Source organism: Strigops habroptila, chromosome 14 (assembly GCF_004027225.2).
Source record: "Strigops habroptila isolate Jane chromosome 14, bStrHab1.2.pri, whole genome shotgun sequence".
NCBI classification, from domain to species: Eukaryota; Metazoa; Chordata; class Aves; order Psittaciformes; family Psittacidae; genus Strigops; species Strigops habroptila.
Genome location: NC_044290.2, coordinates 11,555,469 through 11,563,190, shown reverse-complemented (window position 1 = coordinate 11,563,190; position 7,722 = coordinate 11,555,469).

Genomic DNA, 7,722 nt, shown 5'->3' with positions numbered 1-7,722 from the left:
GGATAACAATCGCACGATCAATAGTGGAATTAGGAGCTGCCTCTCCTGCTCGGTGCCATTCTTCACCGCTTAATGCAGAACAGATGGCTCGGGCGCTTCAAAGCGAGAGGAGCCTGAGCTGCTTAAAGTCAAATTAGGATGTATGCAAACGGCGTGCGGGCCCAGGGGAAGGTGCGCCAGGAGCACCCTGCATCCTGAACGCATCCCAAACACATCCCAAACACATCCCAGGTGCCGGGTGCTGGGATCAGTGTGGGGATGCCACTGGAGCACTCAGTCTGGGATGCTGAGCCCTGTGGTTTCTGGTGGGCTCACACATACGTGACCACCACCGATGCCTGGGAATCAGCCCGTTTTGCTGCAGGGATGCATTGGCTGCATCTTGCCCTGCCCAAACCGCAGCCTGGTCCATGGCTCATCTACTGGTTTCATGCAGGAGGTGTTCAGCTCCAGAGCTGGCATCTGGCTGTGCCACGACCTCAACTGGGTGCTGCAATAATCCCACAGGCCTCCATCGTGGCATGGGTGAAGCTCTGGCGTTGCAGGTCAAGCTCCTGCCATGCCGTGGTGGGGACACATGTACACACGCGTGTAGAGGTGGCACACGCCATGCACAGGCACTGAGCCCCTTGCTCGCTTTGGGAGGTACCTCGATGACCCGATCCAGCCCGGATCTGGCACAGGGACACTGGGATAAGGGCTGCCCACGCCAGCCAGCGCTGCTGAAGGTCAGAGAGGAGCATTAGATTAAGGAGCTGTTTGCTGCTTGTTCCCTGCCTAATGACTCGCCTGGCATTTAGCATCCCCGTGCCCACCCCGGGGACAGGCAACAGGGTGGGTGTGAATCAAACGGGCATCTCCACATGGATGCAGCAATGGGCACCCCAGGGCGTGCAGGAGGAGAGGACAGGGACCCCCAGGGCCGGTCTGGTGGTGTCTCTGAGCCCCCATGGCAGTGGGACACCAGCACAGGCTGAGCCCATGGGCACTGCTTTGGTGTGAGCTCACGGTGTGGAGAGCTGCGGCAGGAATTCAGCTCGCGCGCACAAGAAAGCAAAGCCCTACCCCAAAGAAAAAACCCAAAGCTGTGATTGAAAGCGCACTTGAAAGCTGCTGGGGAATATGAATGTGTCTTTGAAGTAAAAGGGCTTCCATTTGTTAAGCAGAAAATGGAGCTGTGTGTTTCGATTTATAGTTTTACTTAGCAAATAAAACAGGAGAGGAGTAAGTGTTTATGTCTCGCTCCGCTCCCAGCCCCTCCACCCTCTTCACCCCCCAAGTTAAAAGCTCAGTGCTTCTGAAGCACTACAAAGGCAGCCGGGAATAAAGCAAAGCAAGCGGCTTACATAAACCCTAGATGGGCTAAGCCCTTGTCGACAGGCTTGGGAAATGGCTCGGGGTGGGGAAGTGGTTGCTGGAGAGGTCTGGGGGGACTGGCTGGGACAGAGGGATGTGTACACGGTCACCAGCATCCCCCTGCCCGTGAGCCCATGTGCTGCTTGGTTATGGTTGTGGTGAAGTGGTCCTGCTGCTGCGGGGCTGGCAGGCTATGGGGCTGGCAGGTTATGGGTCCTCACCCATGTCTCTCACCCTTCTCCCTCCTCTCTCCGCAGATGATGTCTCCCCATACTTTAAGACGGAGCCGGTGCGGAGCCAGGTCCATCTGGAGGGGAACCGCCTGGTCCTGACGTGCATGGCCGAGGGCAGTTGGCCCCTCGAGTTCAAGTGGCTGCACAACAGCCGGGAGCTGACCAAGTTCTCCTTGGAGTACCGGTGAGTCCCATCACACCGCTGAGCACCCGGGACCGATCCTGCCCAGCATGCTGGTCCCTGCCGGTGGTCACTGCGAGCATCACCGGTCCCCCTGCGAGGGGATGCTGTGCTGGGGATGCAGCCGTTAGCATTGCCAGGAGCTGCCTCCTCTGTTTGGAGAGCAAACGGTGGATTTAAGCAGGTCAACATCAGGGAGGAGGCGTTTGAACAAGGGGATTAACACCGGGCTGCAGCTCGCCGCAGCTCCTGGCTCCCTGAGATCAGCCTGATCAGGGATGGAACAGGAAAGGGCAGCACAAGAGATCGCTCTGGTTTGGGACATCCAGCCCCATGTGGTGACTAATCCTAACCAGCCCCTTGTCACAGCCTGCTTGGAGCTTGCCTCTAACTGAAGCCGGGTACCTCTGGTCATCTCTTGTGCCTGCGTGTGTCATCCTCTCTGTTTTAATCAATAATTCAGCCTGAGACAAGCCGTTCCCCATTTAGAGGCATTGAATCCAAAGGCTTCGTGTTGCTGTAGCAACGCGGGGCTGCTCCGGGATGCCGGGAACGCAGACAATGTGTCTGGGTGACATCCCCTCCCCATCACCCTGTGCCATGCCGGGTGCTGGGTGCCCTCCCCAGCACGGTGCTGTGCTGGGTGCTGCAGCATCCTTGGGGACCACGGGGCTGTTCTTCACTACGCCGTGGTGGCTGCAGCTCTGCGGTGTCCCCAGCGCCCCAGGCTTGGTGCTGGGTGCCCCATGGGGCAGGTTCCTTGTCCCTAACCCGGTGTTGAAGCTCAGAGACCTGTTGAGCCCTGTGATTCCCGCAGCTCACGCCTGTCAGGAGCCACATTGGCTGCAGTGGGAACAATACAACGTGTCAGGTCTTGAATGGGGTTGTGGGGACGGTGGTGACAGCGGGATGGGGGCACGCAGAGCCCATGCAGGGGCTCCCCCAGGGCAGCTGCACAGTGCTGGGGCAGAGCCACACACCCCAAGTAGGATTAAGGTGTCAGGACCCTGACCCTGGGCTCTGCCCCATCTTGGGGTGCCTGGGGGGCACCTCCAAACCCAGAACTGGTTTGGACCCCCAGAACTGGGGACTCCTGTCTTCCTTTCCTGGGTCTTCTCCGTGTCTCAGTTTACCCTTCTGCAGGAAAGGTAAACTGCCCAGCAGCCCTGGAGCCCCACATCCCTACATCCCCACATCCCTGCATCCCTGCATCCCTGCATCCCTGCATCCCTGCGCCAAGGTGACTCCCTGTCCAATGAGCCCCCGGCCCCCGCCTCCAGCTCCTGCATCCAGCCAGAAAGGATTAGGGAAGGAAGCGAGCAAATAAACAAACACATGGGGAAAACCCAAACAAATCCAGGCGCAGCTAATGAAGCAAACAGCCTGGATGCAAATCACTGCCTGGCTTCAACCCGTCCTCTCCATGGTGAGGGGACAACCTGCCAGCAGCAGCTTTCCTCTGCCCGGCGTGTGCTGCCTGTCCCCGTGTCTCCGCAGGGATTTCGTGTGTCAAGATGAGGGTCGGGATGTCTCGCCTGGAGTTGAAGGCAAAGCACCAGAATGAGTGATGATGGGCAGAAGTGGAATTTGAATAGAGCTGTCGGTGGCACGAGGCCAGCCCGCTCAGCCACAGGGAGGGAGTAATTAAAACTTAACGAGTTTAGAAACGGAGTAATCCTGGGAGAGGGGAGGGATGCTGTGGATGGACGGGGAAGCTCAGGGATGCTCTGTCCATGCAGGGGCTGGGAATGGCTGTGGCTGCATCAGCAGTGTGGGTGAGGGATGTAGGGTGCAGCCTCCCGATTCGGGGATGGATTGTGCCCCCCCAGCACCTCCCCATGCCAGGGACAGGAGGGACCTTCCCTGGATCCTGGCTGTGCCCGTGAAGGATGCATTGACCATCCCTGTGCTTCAGGGGGTCATGCCCCAGGCTTAGGATCATAGAATGAACCAGGTTGGAAAAGACCTTTAAGATCATCAAGTCCAACCCAGGGCTGCCAAGCCCACCACTAAACCATATCTCTAAGGTTTCATCTACATGTTTTGTGGCATCGAGCATGTCACCAAGTGTTTCCAACCTCAGCATCCTCACCAGTCCTCCCCACATCTCTCCTGGAGCTGGGAATCCCGCTGGCACCACCGGCTGCTCTCACCCTTGTGCATTGCACCCCTTTTCCTGGGTGCTGTGGGCTGCGGCTCGCTGGGGCTCCCCATGAGCCATCCCAGTTCATCCCGGTCCGATGGTTGTGGAGCTCATGGTGTGTTTTAAGGGAAGGAGCCACTCTCCCAGTTTGGCAGCGCGTTTCCATGGTGACCAGCCTTCCCTTCCCGCAGCCGCCAGCTTGCCACCGAGCGACTTGTTGGCGTGTGGTGACGGGCAGGTGGGGAACGGGAATGGGAATGGGACTGGGAATGGGCTCAGCAGGTCCCCAGCCCCCAGCCAGTGCAGTGGAGCCAACGCCTTGGAGCATCCCTGAGGATCGCAGAGGGAGGAATGCATGCAGAGCCCTTGGAGCATCCCTGCGGATCAGGTGTGATCAGGGGCCACAGGGGGATCAGGGACAAGCCTGGCTCTGTGTGTGCTTTCCCCTGGGAGCATCCCTGGGGACCACGGGGGATGAGGGACCAGCCTGCCTCCACCCGCCTGCTGCCTGCTGCTGCCATGGGGTGCATGGAGACAGCTTTCCCATGGGACCCCGCTTCCTTCCACACTTGGGGACCCCACAGCAAAACCCCATCCCCATCCGATGCCAGTTGTGACCTTTGTTAGGGTGATGGCAGGGTTCTGGGTGGTGGAAATGTGCTGGGACACCGCTCCCATGTCCTGGCACTGTGCTCTCTAGGCCCTGCTCTGGTTTTCCCTGTGCTCTCCAGGGCCTGCTCCGGTTTTCCCTGCATAATCTCTCTGGCAAGCTCTCCAGAGCCTGACTTCTCCTCATACAAGGAATCATAACATGCAAATCAGGCAGCTTGATGCCTTTAATGAAATCCTCGGAAGGAAAGCGCTTCTCTGGTGAATTGAGGATATTTATTTCTCATACAAGAAATTTAACATGCAGATTAGTTGGGTCTGGTAATTCATCCCATGAGATTGTCCTATTAAGGGTTGCATCGAGTCCTGCTGCCTGGAGAAATTACCTTCCACATAGATTACCTCTGGACAGACACCCATCCGTAGAGATGCATCTCCTATGTACTAAATCAGCCTCTTGCCTCTCCCCACGTCCCTCCACATCTGGTGCAGGAGCTACTAAAGGATCTCCTGCCTCTTCCCAAGAGCCCAGATCCCCTTTTCCAGGAGCTTGGAGCCCGGGAAAATGTAATTACATCCCTGGCACTGGCTTTGCTGCTGCAGTGCTCCCTGTGCCTCCCCACAGCTAAACAGGGTTTGTAGGACAGAGCTTCCCAGTGCTCCTCTGTGTTCCTTGGGTGCAGCGCAGCCCCATGGCCAGATTTGGGGCTGTTTTGACCCCCCCTTCCTCCTTTATGGGATGTTGTGGGATGTGTGTACCCTAGGGATGCTGCACACACAGTACCCCACTAAGCCTTTAAGGCCTTTGGAGGGCCCCAGACGTTTGATGCCTGCACTTTGTCCCCAAATGGTGTAAAATATGGAGCCAGGACCCTCTCAAACACACAGAACTGGGGGCAAATGGGGTGTTTTACCCCTGGCTCCCTGCTGGGACCCCAACCTGCTCACTGGAGCACATCCCTGCTCTGGCTGGAGCAGCTCTTCACCAGCCCAGGTGTGAAGCACAGCCCTTCCCTAGGGAGCTAATTGCCACTCAATGACATCATTAACGGGAGCTGATAAAGCAGAGGGGCTGCAGTGGGAGCTCAGTAGTGAGCTTCAGCCTGCCGGCTTCATGTTTGGTATTCCTGCATGGACAAAGCTCCCAGGAGTGCCAGTGGGGCAGCGCCAAGCCGGTAATGGGTGCATGGGGTGGGCTTTGCTGGTGGTATTTGTGCTGTGAAGGCTCCTGCCTTGCTCTGTGCCTTGTCTGGCTTTGAGCATGGCACAAGCAAATGGCACAATAGCAGCAGTGCCCATGAGCCGTGTGGGCATTGTGGCTGGCAGGGTAGAGGAAGGCGATGGAGGGGATCTCCACGCTGGGACCTTATGTGGGCTCAAGCAGCCATGGGAAGGAGACCAGCAGAAGGTTCTCAGACCTGAAGATGCCACCTGAGCTGGATGGTGGTGGCTGAGCTGGTGAGGGCCAGGCTGGAGCCTTCCGGATGCTTCACATGGCTTGAGGCTTGTGCCCTCGCTCCCCCTGCTCTGCAGGCAGGTGGCAGATTAATACATGGGTTTTAATTATTAACTGGTTCATTGTTCTGACCTGGCCAACTGAGGCTGTGATTTACAGCGCCGCCGAGTTCCCATTCCCTCTGGGAAGCAGCGACGCTCCGGCCACGTGTGTCACAACAGCGTCCTTTCCAATCAGGAGCTAATTGAGATCCAATAATACACTTAACGGGGGCTGATGGAATACCAGGGCGGGTGTTTAAAAGCATATTGAGCGGCAGCGGGGCGGGTGGAGGTGCCGGGACGCGCCGCTCGGATGCTGGGAGTCGTTAAACCTTTGCTAAGTGTGTTTTAATGCTCACTTGACATTTCATTATCACACAGTAACTGTTCAGATGCATGTCCCCTCTAGAATTAATTAGTCGTTATACAGGATATTAATCAAAGGGGACCATGCCAATGCGCTGCTATCCAAAATCCCATCCAGCTGTTGCTGTTACTGGGCGGCGTTGGAAGAACCACACGGATTCCTGCACTCGTCTGGCTTTTCCATTTGATGGATCAAATCCTTTGGCTGATGCTTTTCCCGGCCCCTTTCCACCCCCTCAGTCTAATAATAATTCGGCAACGTCAGCCCCATGCTTCTCGGCAGCCCTACAATAACAGAGCCACAGGGGCTGGGGCCTCGTGGCACCAACCAGCCCCACCATCACACGTCTGGTGATGCTGGTGCCGTGATGGGGTTATGGTTGATGGTGGTGCTGTGCCATCCAGGGATGGGATGGGTGGATGGGAGGTCGTCATTCCCAACGTGCAGCTCATCCATCTGTCAAGTCAATCTGATGCCAAAACCTTCCACCATCCAACTGCTGCTGCAAACCCACCGCTCCCCTGGCACGGGGCTTGTGGGCTCCGGGTCCCCCTCCTGACCCCGGGGCTGTGCTGATTTCCATCAGTGCTGCCTCTTGAAGCACGGGTCATTCCTCGCTTTGGAAGTGCTTTTCCCTGCAGACGGTGCCCTGTCAACCTCTGCCTTGACAAACCAACCCCTGAAACAGCCGAGTCAGCAGCAAGGGCTGCACCGGGAGCACGGCCAGACCTCTGTCCTGGCTTGAACAGTGTGACACGTGTCCCTGGGCTGGTTGGTGGGTGAGAGACCTGGTTGGGGCTGTGCCCGAGACTGGATCCAGTGGAAGAGCTGTTTGCTTGGCGTGGTGGGACCAGGAGAAGCAGCGTGGCCATGGCTCGCTCAGTCTCGGGGGCTTTACCTCTCCTCCTGCCCGCAGCACAGGGGTGAAATCGGTTACCATCCCCTTCACAGCCCTGCATGGTGGGGAAGGAAAGCAAATCAGAGTGGTCTTGGATAAAAGCCTCTGTGGAAGCAGAGAACAAAGTCTCTGCTCGTGTTTGGTTAATGACTGCGGGCCAGGCTGCGCCCGCCCGGTAATTGATTTCCTTTCTCCGGGCTATTTTCAGCAGCTTTAGGTGTGTGCAAGAGCTCAGCTCCTTAATAGCTCCTCCAGCTCCGGTGGAGCAGGCGCTGTTAATTGGATCTGCAGGGGTGTCCCCAGCGGGGGGGGTGAAGGATGCCTGTGCCCATGGAGGTGTCCTGGCTCCCAGGGTGTGGGGACAAGGTGGGGCTGTGCATCGGTGGGTGTTCCATGCATGGGCCGCAAGGGTGAGGCTGGTTTGGGTCCTATAGGGTG